This window comes from Symphalangus syndactylus, chromosome 9 (assembly GCF_028878055.3).
Source record: "Symphalangus syndactylus isolate Jambi chromosome 9, NHGRI_mSymSyn1-v2.1_pri, whole genome shotgun sequence".
Taxonomy (NCBI): domain Eukaryota; kingdom Metazoa; phylum Chordata; class Mammalia; order Primates; family Hylobatidae; genus Symphalangus; species Symphalangus syndactylus.
In genome coordinates this window covers 58854205-58868257 of record NC_072431.2, presented here as the reverse complement: position 1 = coordinate 58868257, position 14053 = coordinate 58854205, and the positions used below count along the sequence as shown (strand labels likewise).

The 14053-nt window shown below is 45.5% G+C and overlaps 1 long non-coding RNA gene across 1 annotated transcript; it reads right to left on the bottom strand.

The window, feature by feature from the left end:
- Positions 1-3852: 3852 nt before the first annotated feature.
- LOC129489662 (uncharacterized) lies at positions 3853-12956 on the bottom strand. Its single transcript, XR_008660067.2, has 3 exons — positions 12809-12956; positions 5765-5928; positions 3853-3982 (listed from the first exon to the last, which is right to left on the bottom strand). It is a non-coding gene; the product is annotated as an uncharacterized lncRNA (long non-coding RNA).
- Between the last annotated feature and the right edge of the window lie 1097 nt (positions 12957-14053).

Sequence of the window (14053 nt, the reverse complement as noted above, 5' to 3'; positions counted from 1 at the left end):
TATTCCAGCCCCAACTCTGCAACGCCCAGGGTGTGGCCCTCATCTTCATGGATAGGATGGCAGCATGTGGGCACCAGACACTGGGTGATAGAACAGATGATGAAGAAGGCACCAGGGGCATGTACCAGCTATTTCTTCAGAAAGTTCTTCCAAAGAACTTTCACTTCTCCTTGCATCCCATTGGTCAGAATGTGGTCACATGGCCACACCAAGCTACAAGGTAGGGTGGAAAATGCAGAAATATAGACTTTATTTTGAATTATCTTTTTTATTTTTTGAGACAGCATCTCACTCTCTTGCTCAGGCTGAAGTGCAGTGGCACAATCACGGTTCACTACAGCCTGGACCTCCTGGGCTCAAGTGATCCTCCCACCTCAGCTTCTGGAGTAGCTGAGACTATAGGTGCATGCCACCATGCCCAGCTAATTTTCTCATTTTTTGTAGAGACGGGGTCTCCCTATGTTGCCCAGGCTGGTCTTGAACTCCTGGGCTCAAGTGATCCTACCACCTTGGCCTCCCAAAGTGCTGGGACTACAGGTGTCAGCCATAGTGCCTGGCCTTTGGATGGTTTTATGCCTAAATAAAAAACTCTATTACTATGGAAGAATGGAAGGATACTGGTGGAATTAGTAGCATTCTCTGCTACACAGTCTTGAACATTTCCTGAACATTCTCAGGAAGCTATCGGTAGAGTACACCACCTACGTGAAGGGATAAAGCAAGAAAGAAGACTTGGGATCCATAAGTGAGAGTGTCCAATTCAACAAAGATGAAGGGAATCCCTAGGGTAATAGTGAGAGGAGACCCCAAAATGACAGCTGAGTTGCTGCCCTAGAAAACAGCTAGTCCAAAGTAGAGAAGATCAGAAGGTAGGTTTCACAGAGAGCAGGCAATAAGATTTTTAAAAAGGTAAAAAAAAAAAAATCAGAAGGTTCTTGGAGGGATTCCTTCAAGAAGATGAAACTGACTGAAGACCTACTAATTTACCTTCACCTGGCAGGTGCAGCAATATGCCTTCACTGCCCTGCGACAATCTACTCTGTACGTTTGAACATAATGAGAAGATTTATTTTACAGCAGGGATTCAATTAGGATTAATACCTAGAAACATCGCAAACCAAAAGATAAGGCAATTATTAACTCCAAGGGAAACAAATGGCTCAATTATGAATAGCATATATACACTTATAAAAATATAACCCTAGGATGGGTGCAGTGGCTCACACCTGTAATCCCAGCACTTTGGGGGGCCGAGGCAGGTGGCTCGCCTGAGGTCAGGAGTTTGAGACCAGGCTGACCAACATAGTGAAACCCCGCCTCTACTAAAAATACAAAAAAAAAAATCAGCTGGGCATGGCAGTGGGCACCTATAATCCCAGCTACTTGGGAGGCTGAGGCAGGAGAATCGCTTGAAACCAGGAGGCGGAGGTTGCAGTGAGCCGAGATCGTGCCATTGTACTCCAGCCTGGGTGACAAGAGCAAAACTCCGTCTCTCTCTCTCTCTCTCTCTATATATATATATAGTATATATATATATATAGTATATATATATTATATATATAGTATATATATATTATATATATATAGTATATATATAATATATATATACTTACACACATATATATACACACATATATATACATGTGTGTAAACATATATATACACACACACATATATATACATGTGTGTAAGTATATATGTGTATGTGTATATATATATATATATGTATATATATATATATACACACATACATAAAGTCCTAAATCTCTTTCTAACTAAAATGACAAACAAATACAGCGGCTCCCTGACTTATGATGGAACTGTGTCCTGATTAATTCATTATAAAATCAAGAAAATCATTAAGTCAAACCATCCTAAATTGGGGGACTGTTTGTGTTCAGAGGACAGTGGGACGGGAAGTGTGTGTGTGTGTGTGTGTGTGACCGGGAAGCGAAAGAGAGCTAACCCTCATTGTCCACACGGTAAGTCAATAGATACTAGGTAATACTGAAAAAAAAAAATCAAGAGCTAAAGATATAACTGTATTATTTAGACATATAAATATAAACCAAATAACAAAATGATCAGCTATAAGAACTGAAAAAATGCTTACTTCTGAGGAGCTGAAAATGGAGGAGAGTTGAAAAGGGTCTTCTCTTTTTTCTAACATGCCTTTGGAAGTATTTAACTCTTTAAATTACGACCATGTCCCACTTTATTTAAAATAAGACACAAATTTGGCTGGGCATGGTAGCTCATGCCTATACTTCCAGCAGTTTGGGAGGCCAAGGCAGGAAGATCGCTTGAGGCCATGAGTTAGACGCCAGGGTGGGTAACACAACAAGACTCCATCACTACAAAAAATAAAAAGTAAAATAATTAGCCAGTGTGGTAGCCAGCTACTTGGGAGGCTGAGGTGGGAGGATTGTTTGAGCCCAGGAGTTTAAGGCTGCAGTGAGCCATGATCATGCCACTGCACTACTGCAGCCTGGGCAACAGAGTGAGACCCTGTTTCCAAACAAAACAAAACAAACCCCAACCTAAAACATGAGTTTAAAAAAATGAAAAGATAGGCTGGGCACAGTGACTCATGCCTGTAAACCCAGCACTTTGAGAGGCCGAGGTGGGCAGATCACCTGAGGTTGGGAGTTCAAGACCAGCCTGACTAACATGGAGAAACCCCGTCTCTACTAAAAATACAAAATTAGCCAGGCGGTGGTGGCGCATGCCTGTAATCTCAGCTACTCAGGAGGATAAGGCAGGACAATTGCTTGAACCCGGGAGGCAGAGATTGCAGTGAGCTGAGATCACACCATTGCACTCTAGCCTGGGCAACAAGAGTGAAACTCCATCTTAAAAAAATAAATATGAAAAGATAAATTAATCAGATTTTATTTCTTGAGCCTTTTAGGTGAGAAATGTGGAATCAGGTAGAAGGAGACAAACACTAACAAGTGGTAGGTAGTGGCTAAATCACACTGACACTTGGAGGGAGAGGGAACATTCACCAATTCCTTTTTTTTTTTTTGAGATGGAGTCTCGCTCTGTCGCCCAGGCTGGAGAGCAGTGGCACGATCTCGTCTCACTGCAACCTCTGCCTCCCAGGTTCAAGCTATTCTCCTGCCTTAGCCTCCCTAGTAGTTGGGACGATAGGCATGTGCCACCACGCCCAGCTAATTTTTTTGTATTTTTAGTAGAGACGGGGTTTCACCGTGTTAGCCAGGATGGTCTCGATCTCCTGAACTTGTGATTTGCCCGCCTCAGCCTCCCAAAGTGTTGGGATTACAGGTGTGAGCCACCGTGCCTGGCCCATTCGCCAATTCCTATTGTGAAGCACCTAGAGTTTTTCCTGGACTCAGAACTTCCTTGGGTTTCAACCTACATGAATTCTGATTCCACTATGGCTTAGTTCTAAGAGATCTGGTCTCCCTTATCTATCTCTTTCTCTTACCTGAGCTTTGTTGAGTGAACTCTTTTGTTTCTTGCAGTGAAAAAAGCCCTGCTAAAATAGAGGTAGATGCTGCTTCCAGAATTCCTTATTAGTTGAAAGTATAGGCCGGGCGCGGTGGCTCACGCTTGTAATCCCAGCACTTTGGGAGGCCCAGGCGGGCGGATCATGAGGTCAGGAGATCGAGACCACGGTGAAACCCCGTCTCTACTAAAAATACAAAAAATTAGCCGGGCGCGGTGGCGGGCGCCTGTAGTCCCAGCTACTCGGAGAGGCTGAGGCAGGAGAATGGCGTGAACCCGGAAGGTGGAGCTTGCAGTGACCCGAGATCCTGCCACTGCACTCCAGCCTGGGCGACAGAGCGAGACTCCGTCTCAAAAAAAAAAAAAAAAAAAAAAGAAAGTATAAAATGTAGCAAGTTGGCCTGATGCAGTGGCTCATTCCTGTAATTCCAGCCCTTTGGGAGGCCAAGGCAGGATCACTTGAGCTCCGGAGTCCCAGACCAGCATGGGCAACGTAGGGAGACCCACATCTCTACAAATAATTTAAAAATAATATGACTGTGACAAATGATTGGAAAGAAAAAAATTAATAAATTAATAAATAATTTTTAAGGCCAGGCACAGTGGCTCACACCTGTAATCCCAGCACTTTGGGAGGCTGAGGCAGGCGGATCACGAGGTCAGGAGATCGAGACCATCCTGACTAACACAGTGAAACCCCATCTCTACTAAAAATACAAAAAAAATAGCTGGCCGTGGTGGCAGGCACCTGTAGTCGCAGCTACTCGGGAGGCTGAGGCAGGAGAATGGTGTGAACCCAGGAGGTGGAGCTTGCAGTGAGCTGAGATCGCGCCACTGCACTCCAGCCAGGATGACAGAGCGAGACTTTGTCTCAAACAAACAAAAATAATAATAATAATTTTTAAAAAGAAATAAAAATTAGCTGGGTGTGGTGGTGTGTACCTGTGGTCCCAGGTACTCCAGAGGCTGAGGTGGGAGGATCACTTGAGCCCTGGAGGTTGAGGCAGCAGTGGGCCATGATCATGCCACTGCACTCCAGCTTGGGTGACAGAGCAAGACCCTGTCTCAACAAATAAAATAAATAAAATGCAGCAATTTGTCCTTCATTCTCTGCCCCCCATCCCCCACATTTTGAAGGAGATCTTATATTACTAAGGAATATTCATTGCTAATTATTATTCACTATTAATGAATATTCATTACAACTTACTATTCATTACTAATGATTTTCTAAGAACTCTACTGATGTGGCAGGTCCTTGCATTTCTGCTAGTTATATCTCACAACCCCATTACATCCATGTCTCAACAAGAGATGGAGGATCTTTGATACTTCCTCAAGTCCAAGGCAAATCAGCATGATATCGTCAATGACGATCAGGATGACATCCTACGGAGGAGTCGGTTAGTGTGATCAACCATCCCAGTTTGCCAGGGACCTGGGGACTTCCTAGGATGCAGAACTTTCAGTGCCTGAATAACAGTTTCAAGCAAACCTAGATGTCTGGTCCCTAGGTAAAGTGGACTAGGTCCCTGTGAAGGGATAGTGCTACCCCTTCCAGGTGAAGATAAATAGCTGGGATAGGTAAAGAGAAACAGAAGCCAGGTGCAATGGTTCATGCCTATAATCCCAGCACTTTGGGAGGCTAAGGAGGGAGAATTGCTTGGTGCCAGGAGTTGGAAACCAGCCTGGGCCACATAGTGAGACCCCATCTCTTTAAAAAAAAAATTAAAAAAAATTTTTAAAAAATTAGCCAGGTGCAGTGGCATGTGCCTGCAGTTTTTTATTTGTTTGTTTGTTTGTTTGTTTTTGTTTGTTTGTTTGTTTTGATTTGTTTTGAGACAGAGTCTCTCTGTTGCCCAGGCTGGAGTGCAATGGCGTGATCTCAGCTCACGGCAACCTCTGCCTCCTGGGTTCAAGCAATTCTCCTGCCTCAGCCTCCTGAGTAGCTGGGAATACAAGTGCCCGCCACCATGCCCTAATTTTTGTATTTTTTTTTTAAGTAGAGACGGGGTTTCACCATGTTGGTCAGGCTGGTCTCAAACTCTTGACCTCAGGTGGTCCACCCACTTTGGCCTCCCAAAGTGCTGAGATTACAGGCATGAGCCACTGTGCCCATCCGTGCCAGTGGGTTTGAGGCTGTAGTGAGCTGTGGTTGTGCCTCTGTACTCCACTGTGGGCAACAGAGTGAGACCCTTTCTCTAAATTGAAGACAGCATATCAAGTACCCGCGTAATTAAGCCCAAGGTAATCCTCCGTTATTTTTCAAGTCCTGTCCATCTTTGGTACTAACCAGCCTGGGGAAACAGCCTCCAAGGTTCCCATCCTCCTCTTCAGGAACTCCGTGTCAAGAAACTTATTCAGGGCCAGGCACAGTGGCTCACACTTGTAATTCCAACATTTTGGGAGGCCAAGGCAGGAGGAGACCAGCCTGGGCAACAGAGTGAGATCCCATCTCTACGAAGAAAAAAAGAGAGAAACTTACTCAGGGATGGTTAAGGCTAGAGGCACTGTGACTATGTAGTGTGCTGGCTTGACTTAGATCTTTGTTCATTAAGCTAAGGAATTATCTTGCTTTACAAACCAAGCTGAACCCAGGCCCGCCCATCTGCTCTGTTCCTGCCACTACTTCAAACAGAAGCCAAAACTTCAACTCAGTGTGTTAGGCCATTTCTTGCAGCAAATTTACCACACCTACTTGGCTTTTGCCTTTTTGTGGCCACAGCCAGGGGTGATATTCAAAATATTTCACAGCTGGTTACCACATGGCCGGCAGCCACTGAGAACAGACACTGACTTTAGCACTAAGTCCTGTTCCTGGAGATCAACAGCTATGCTGGGGATTAACTCTATAGTTGCTGAAAGAGAGGGAGGTCTGGCAGGGCACGGTGGCTCATGCTTGTAATCACAGCACTTTGGGAGGCTGAGGTGGGCTGATCACTTGAGGTCAGAAGTTCAAGACCAGCCTGGCCAACATGGTGAAACCCCATCTCTACTAAAAAAGCTAGCCAGGTGTGGTGGTGTGCACCTGTAATCCCAGCTACTCAGAAGGCTGAGGCAGGAGAATTTCTTGCACCCAGGACGCAGAGGTTGCAGTGCGCCAAGATCACGCCACTGCACTTCAGTTTGGATGACGGAGCAAAACTCCGTCTCAAAAAATGAAAAATAAAAATAAGGAGAGGGAGGTCTGGGGGCCTGGAGGCAAGTGGATGGGGTGGGGAGCTCAAGAGGCTGTTCGCAGCAATTTACCAACTGCTACGAAAGCTTTTCAGTATTTCAACAACCAGTATTGGCAGGGCATGGTGGCTTATGTCTATAATCGCAGCACTTTGGGAGGCCAATGTGGGCAGATCACCTGAGGTCAAGAGTTCAAGACCAGCCTGGTCAAGATGGCAAAACCCTGTCTCTGCTAAAAACATAAAAATTAGCCGGGCATGGTGGCACACGCCTGTAATCTCAGCTACTCGGTAGGCTGAGGCAGGATAATCTCTTGAACCCAGGAGGTAGAGGTTGCAGTGAGCTGAGATTATTCCACTGCATTCTAGCCTGGGTGACAGGGCGAGATTCCGTCTCAAAAAAAAAAAAAAGTATGATGAACCAGGCCATGTGCAGAAGGGAAATGAGGGGATGGGGTGGAGAGAGGGAGAGAGACAAAGAGAAATGAAGGGAGGGAAGAGGTAGGAAGGAAATGAATGTTCTATCCTTGATTTGGTCTGTCCTCCTTGATTACAACCCCACAGGATTCGAGTCCACATAGTTGCTCCTGTAACAACTCCCTAGAAAATTAGCCTCTAATTCCTCTTTTCCCTGCTTGGATTTTGCACACCATCCATGGTTTCATGATATTTCCAAATTCCTGTGATCAGATGTTCCTCATTAGGAAGTGACTCATCACATTTGCTTGGCAATCATGAATACAGGAGAAATTACTTGGAGGGGCCCAGGGGACTGGGAAGCCCCATGCCCTCAAGATATTGCTCTTCCAACCTCCAGGATTTCAGTCTTTGATAATCAAAATATTAATGTTAACTACAGAAAGCCAGCACAGTTGTGAACTTAGTAAATGCTGTGATTTGTCAATTTACAGTATCTTTTTTTTTGAGACAGAGTCTTGCGCTGTCGCCCAGGTTGGAGTGCAGTGGCGCCATCTTGGCTCACCGCAACCTCTGCCTCCTGGGTTAACGCCATTCTCTTGCCTCAGCCTCCCAAGTAGCTGGGACTACAGGAGCCTGCCACCACGCCTGGCTAATTTTTTGTATTTTTAGTAGAGACGGGGTTTCACCATGTTAGCCAGGACGGTCTCGATTTCCTGACCTCTTGATCCGCCCACCTCAGCCTCCCAAAGTGCTGGGATTACAGGCATGAGCCACTGCGCCCGGCCTACAGTATCTTTTTTTATTATAAGATATTTGGCAGGTAAATTTTATAATATATTTTAAAATATTTAAATACTCTATATTATACCTGTTGATTATGATGCATAAAAATAAATGAACACTGGGCTGGACGCAGTGTCTCACGCCAGTAATCCCAGCACTTTGGGAGGCTGAGGTGGGCAGATCACTTGAGGTTAGGAGTTCGAGACCAGCCTGGCCAACATGGTGAAACCATGTCTCTACTGAAAATACAAAAATTAGCCAGGTGTGGTGGCACAAGTCTGTAATCCCAGCTACTCAGGAGTCTGAGGCAGGAGAATCGCTTGAACCTGGGAGGCGAAGGTTGCAGTGAGCTGAGATCGTGCCACTGCACTCCAGCCTGGGTGACAAGGTGAGACTCTGTCTCAATAAATAAATAAATAAACACTGGTAAACCCACCACTCAACATAAATAGAATGTAGTCAATATTCACTTTAGCGATCTAATTTTTAGTCTTTTCCAATCACTGGCTGATAGTAGTAAATGTGTTTTTTGGTAAGGTACAGTGGCTCGTGTCCCAAAGCATCCAGCACTTTTAGATGCCAAAGTGGGAGGATCGCCAGAGGCCAGCAGTTCAAGACCAGCCTAGGCAACATAACAAGATCTAGACTCTACAAAGAAATAAAAAATTAGCCAGGCATGGTGACGTGTGCCTGTAGTCCCTGCTACTTTGGAGGGTGAGGTGGAAGGATCCCTTGAGCCCAGGAGGTAGAGGCTGCAGTGAGCTGTGATGGTGCCACTGAACTCCAGCCTGGGTGAACAAGTTAGACTGTGTTGAAAAAAAAAAAAGTCGCAGCCGGGCACAGTGGCTCACGCTTGTAATCCCAGCACTTTGGGAGGCCGAGGCGGGCGGATCACGAGGTCAGGAGATCGAGACCACAGTGAAACCCCGTCTCTACTAAAAATACAAAAAAATTAGCCAGGCATGGTGGCGGGCGCCTGTAGTCCCAGCTACTCGGAGAGGCTGAGGCAGGAGAGTGGCGTGAACCCGGGAGGCGGAGCTTACAGTGAGCCGAGATTGCGCCACTGCACTCCAGCCTGGGTGACAGAGCGAGACTCTGTCTCAAAAAAAAAAAAAAGTCAAAACAACAACAAAGATGTGTTTCTTTTTGCTGGTATACAGAATGGCCTTGAATGTTGTTTTCTTTCTTTTTTTTTTTTTTTGAGATGGAGTCTTGCTCTGTTGCCCAGGCTGGAGTGCAGTGGTGCCACCTCGGCTCACTGCAACCTCTGCCTCCCAGGTTCAAGTGATTCTCCTGCCTCAGCCTCCCAGGCAGCTGGGATTACAGGCGCACGCCACCATGCCCAGCTAATTTTTGTATTTTTAGTAGAGATGGGGTTTCACCATGTTGGCCATTCTGGTCTCAAACCCCTGACCTCAGGTGATATACCTGCCTAGGCCTCCCAAAGTGCTGGGATTACAGGCGTGAGCCACTGTGCCCAGCTGAATGTTGTTTTCTGATTCTACCCAGTCATCTTAGTTCCTCCTTTTTTTTTTCATTTCCTTCCTTCCGTCCTTCCTTCCTTCCTTCCTTCTTCTCTGTCTCTTTTTCTCCCTTTTTTTTTTTTTTTTTTTTGACAAGGTCTTACTCTGTCACCCAGGCTGGAGTGCAGTGGCGTAATCACGGCTCACTGCAGCCTTGATCTCCCAGGCTCAAGTGACCCTCCCACCTTAGCCTCTTGAGTAGCTGGGACCACAGGTGAGTGCCACTAGGCCCAGCTAATTAAAAAGAAAAAAAACTGTAGTTATAGATCTCACTATGTTGCCCAGCCTGATCTCAAGCTCCTGGCCTCAAGCAATCCTCACCACTCAGCCTCCCTAAGTACTGGGATTACAGGCCTCAGCCATCACGCCTGTCCTTTTTTCTTATTTTTCAACTCTTTAGCTCACTGTGATAAAAAAATATGTCCCTTCTTAAGGCAAGTCACATAATGTTTTGAAAAATGCCCATGTAACTCCATCTTTATCCTCATTTCTTTAGAATGTCTCTGCAGCAGTGCTTCTCGACTTTGATGTAGGTTAGGGTCAACCAGGGAGATCTGAAAAATCCTGCTGCCCTGGCCCTGCCCCAGAACAATTAAATCAGAACCTCTGGGGATACAACCTGGACATCCATGCTTTTTAAAGTTCTCCAGGTGGTTCTAATGTGCTCTAGAGGCGCAGCAATAAAATCCACCGAAGCTTTACCTTTTTTTTTTTTTTTTTTTTTTTTTCAGACGGAGTCTTGCTGTCTCTAGGCTGGAGTACAGTGGCACGATCTCGGCTCACTGCAACCTCCCAGGTTCCAGCAATTCTCCTGCCTCAGCCTCCAGAGTAGCTGGGACTACAGGCACGCACCACCACACACAGCTAATTTTTGTATTTTTAGTAGAGATGGGATTTCACCATGTTGGTCAGGATAGTCTTGATCTCTTGACCTCGTGATCTGCCCACCTCGGCCTCCCAAAGTGCTGGGATTACAGGCATGAGCCACTGCACCCAGCCCAAAACTTTACTTTCAAAGGACATAGTATCTGAATACTAAGACTTTATGAACTGTTTTATCAATCCATGGACTTCTAACCTCCCATTCAGGGACATGGGGATCATCTCTGACTCCCTCTCCACTGTGTTACTGTGAAGATTCCATGCCTCTTTGGAGATTCTGTTGCTTGCAACCCTGCTCCTGGAATAGAATTCTGTGCTTGTTAGAGTAGTTTGGTATTTCATTTGCAAGATACAAGAGCTAACTGCAAATTTTAGGGGAAAAAAAGGGCTTGGAATACCATAAGGATATATGTGGGCTGGAACTGAAAATCTAAGAATTTGAGGTTGGCTGGGAAATGGCCACTGTCTCTTCCATCTTTCATGGCCCACATAGCCTCCTGTATGGCATCCTTTTCTCTCTCTCACTGTTACCCTCCTAAGCAGTGGGGATTTCATTAGGCTGGCTAATCATTTTTAGACTCTGAATGTCAGAGCCCAAGTCAGTAATAATAATAGGAGACTTCCATACCCCATTTCAATAATGAAGAAGCCATTAGGCAGAAGATCAACAAGGAAATAGAAGACTTGAACAACAGTATAAACTGACCAGACCTAACAGATATCTATAAAATATTCAACCCGCCGACTGCATAATCTATACTCTTCCCAAGTCCACAAGGACACTCTCCAGAATAAACTATATGTTAGGCCATAAAATAAGTCTCAATATATTTAAAAAGATTGAAATTATACACAGTATGTTCTCTAACCATAATAAAACCAAATTAGAAATCCCAGCACTTTGGGAGGCCGAGGCGGGCGGATCACGAGGTCAGGAGATCGAGACCATCCTGGCTAACACAGTGAAACCCCGTCTCTACTAAAAATACAAAAAATTAGCTGGGCGAGGTGGCGGGCGCCTGTAGTCCCAGCTACTCGGGAGGCTGAGGCAGGAGAATGGCGTGAACCCCAGGGGGCGGAGCCTACAGTGAGCCGAGATCGCGCCACTGCACTCCAGCCTGGGTGACAGCGAGACTCTGCCTCAAAAAAAAAAAAAAGAAATTAGAAATCAATAATAGAGCCCAGGCACAGTGGCTCACACCTGTAATCACAAAATTTTGGGAGACCGAGGGGGGAGGATCGCTTGAGGCCAGGGGTTCAAGGCTAGCCTGGCCAACGTGACAAAACCTCGTCTCTGCTAAAAATACAAAAAGTTAGCCAGGCAAGGTGGCATACGCCTGTAATCCCAGCTACTTGGGAGGCTGAGGCACAAGAATCGCTTGAACCTGGGAGGCAGAGGTTGCAGTGAATCTCAGTGAACTGAGATTGTGCCACGGCACTCCAGCCTGGGTGACAGAGCGAGACTCTGTCTCAAAATAAAACAAAATAAAAAATAAAAGAAATCAATAATAGAAATTTGAGAAATTTAAAACTACGTGGAAATTAAACGCAGTCCTAAATAATTCATAGGTCAAAGAAGAAATCACAGCCGGACACAGTGGCTCACGCCTGTAATCCCAGCACTTTGGGAGACTGATGTGGGTGGATCACCTGAGGTCCGTATTTTGAAATCAGCCTGGCTAACATGGTGAAACCCCGTCTCTACTAAATATACAAAATTAGGTGGGCGTGGTGGTGCATGCCTGTAACCCCAGCTACCTGGGAGGGTGAAACAGGAGAATCGCTTTAACCCAGGAGGCGGACGTTGCAGTGAGCAGAGATCGCGCCACTGCACTCCAGCCTGGGTGGGCAACAGAGTGAGACTCCATCTCCAGAAAAAAAAAAGAAAAAGAAAAAGAAAAAGAAATCACAAGAGAAATTAGAAACTACTTGGAGATAAATGAAACTGAATGATATATCAAAAACTTAAAGGATTTAGCTAAAGCAATATTTTGAAGGATATTTATAGTTGTAAAGCCTACATTGAAAAAGAAAAAAGATCTCAAATCAAGAACCCATTTATTTTTTTATCTATCTATTTATTTATTTATTTATTTTTTGAGACAAAGTCTCGCTCTGTCTCAGGCTGGAGTGCAGTGGCGCAATCTCGGCTCACTGAAACCTGCAACTCCCTGGTTCAAGCGATTCTCCTGCCTCAGCCTCCTTAGTAGCTGGATTACAGGCGCCTGCCACCACGCCCAGCTAATTTTTGTATTTTTAGTAGAGACAGGGTTTCGCCATTTTGGCCAGGAGGGTCTCGATTTCCTGACTTCGTGATCCACACGCCTCGGCCTCCCAAAGTGCTGGGATTACAGGCGTGAGCCACCGCGCCCGGCTAATTTTTGTATTTTTAGTAGAGACAGGGTTTCTCCATGTTGGTCAGGCTGGTCTCAAACTGCTAACCTCAAGTGATCCACCTGCCTCGGCCTCCCAAAGTGCTGGGATTACAGACAGGAGCCACTGCGCCTGGCCTGCATGTCTTCTTTGATCTGGCCCCACCCCTCCTTTACTTACTCTGTTCCTTCAAATTGGAATGTCCTTCAGCCTCCACATCTACAACAACGGCTGGAATTGTCTCCATTCTTCAAGGCCTGATTATAATTCCATCATCTTCATGTAACCTTTTTTTTTTTTTTTCATCCTACTCTTCAACTGGTGGAGCACAAAGTCTGGTAGAGGAGATAAAGGAGACAATTGGGTTCTGTCTTGCAATGTGATAACACTCTGGTGGGTGTGTGCACAGAGTCCTAGGAAGGCAGGAGGGTGAGGTAGAAACTGTTGGGTTAGTTGAAAGATAGAAAATTGCACACTCCAGTTGACTTCCACTTCTGAGGGCTTAGAACTCCATGAGGAGGAATCGATTTCATCTTAAAGGATCCCTTTCTACATTCATTTCTTTTCATTCTTCTCTTTCTTTCTTTTTTCTTTCTTTCTTTCTTTTTTTTTTTTTTTTTTTTTTTTTTTGCTTTTAGAGACAGGGTCTTATTCTGTCACCCAGGCTGGAGTGCAGTGGTATGATCATAGTTCACTGCAGCCTCCAACTCCTGGGCTCAAGTGATCCTCCCATCTCAGCCTCCCAAATAGCTGAGACTACAAGTTTGCACCACCATGCCTGGCTAATTTTTTTTTATTTTTGGTAGACACAGAGTCTCACTCTGTTACCCAGGCTGATCTCAAACTCTTGGCCTCAAGCAATCTTCCCACCTTGGCCTCCCAAAGCACTAGAATTTCAGGCATGAGCCACCACACATGGCCCAACCTGCTATTTTCTCAAGAGCAGGGCTGTTTTAAATTTCTGGACCTATAGCATCTAGCAAGTTTCCTGGCCAGAAAAAGTGAAAATAATTTTTTTTTTTTTTTTTTTTTGGAGACAGAGTCTCGCTCTGTTGCCCAGGCTGGAGTGCAGTGGCGTGATCTTGGCTCACCGCAACCTCCACCTCCCGGGTTCAAGCGATTCTCCTGCCTTAGCCTCTAGAGTAGCTGGGATTACAGGCATGCTCCACTACGCCTGGCTAATTTTTTTTTTTTTTTGAGATGGAGTCTCACACTGTTGCCCAGGCCAGAGGGCGGTAGAGTGATCTCAGCTCACTGCAACCTCTGCCTCCCGGGTTCTAGCGATTCTCCTGCCTCAGCCTCCAGAGTAGCTGGGATTACAGGCGCCCACCACCACACCCAGCTAATTTCTGTATTTTTAATAGAGACAGGGTTTCACCATTTTGGCCAGGCTGGTCTTGAACTCCTGACCTTGTGATCCACCTG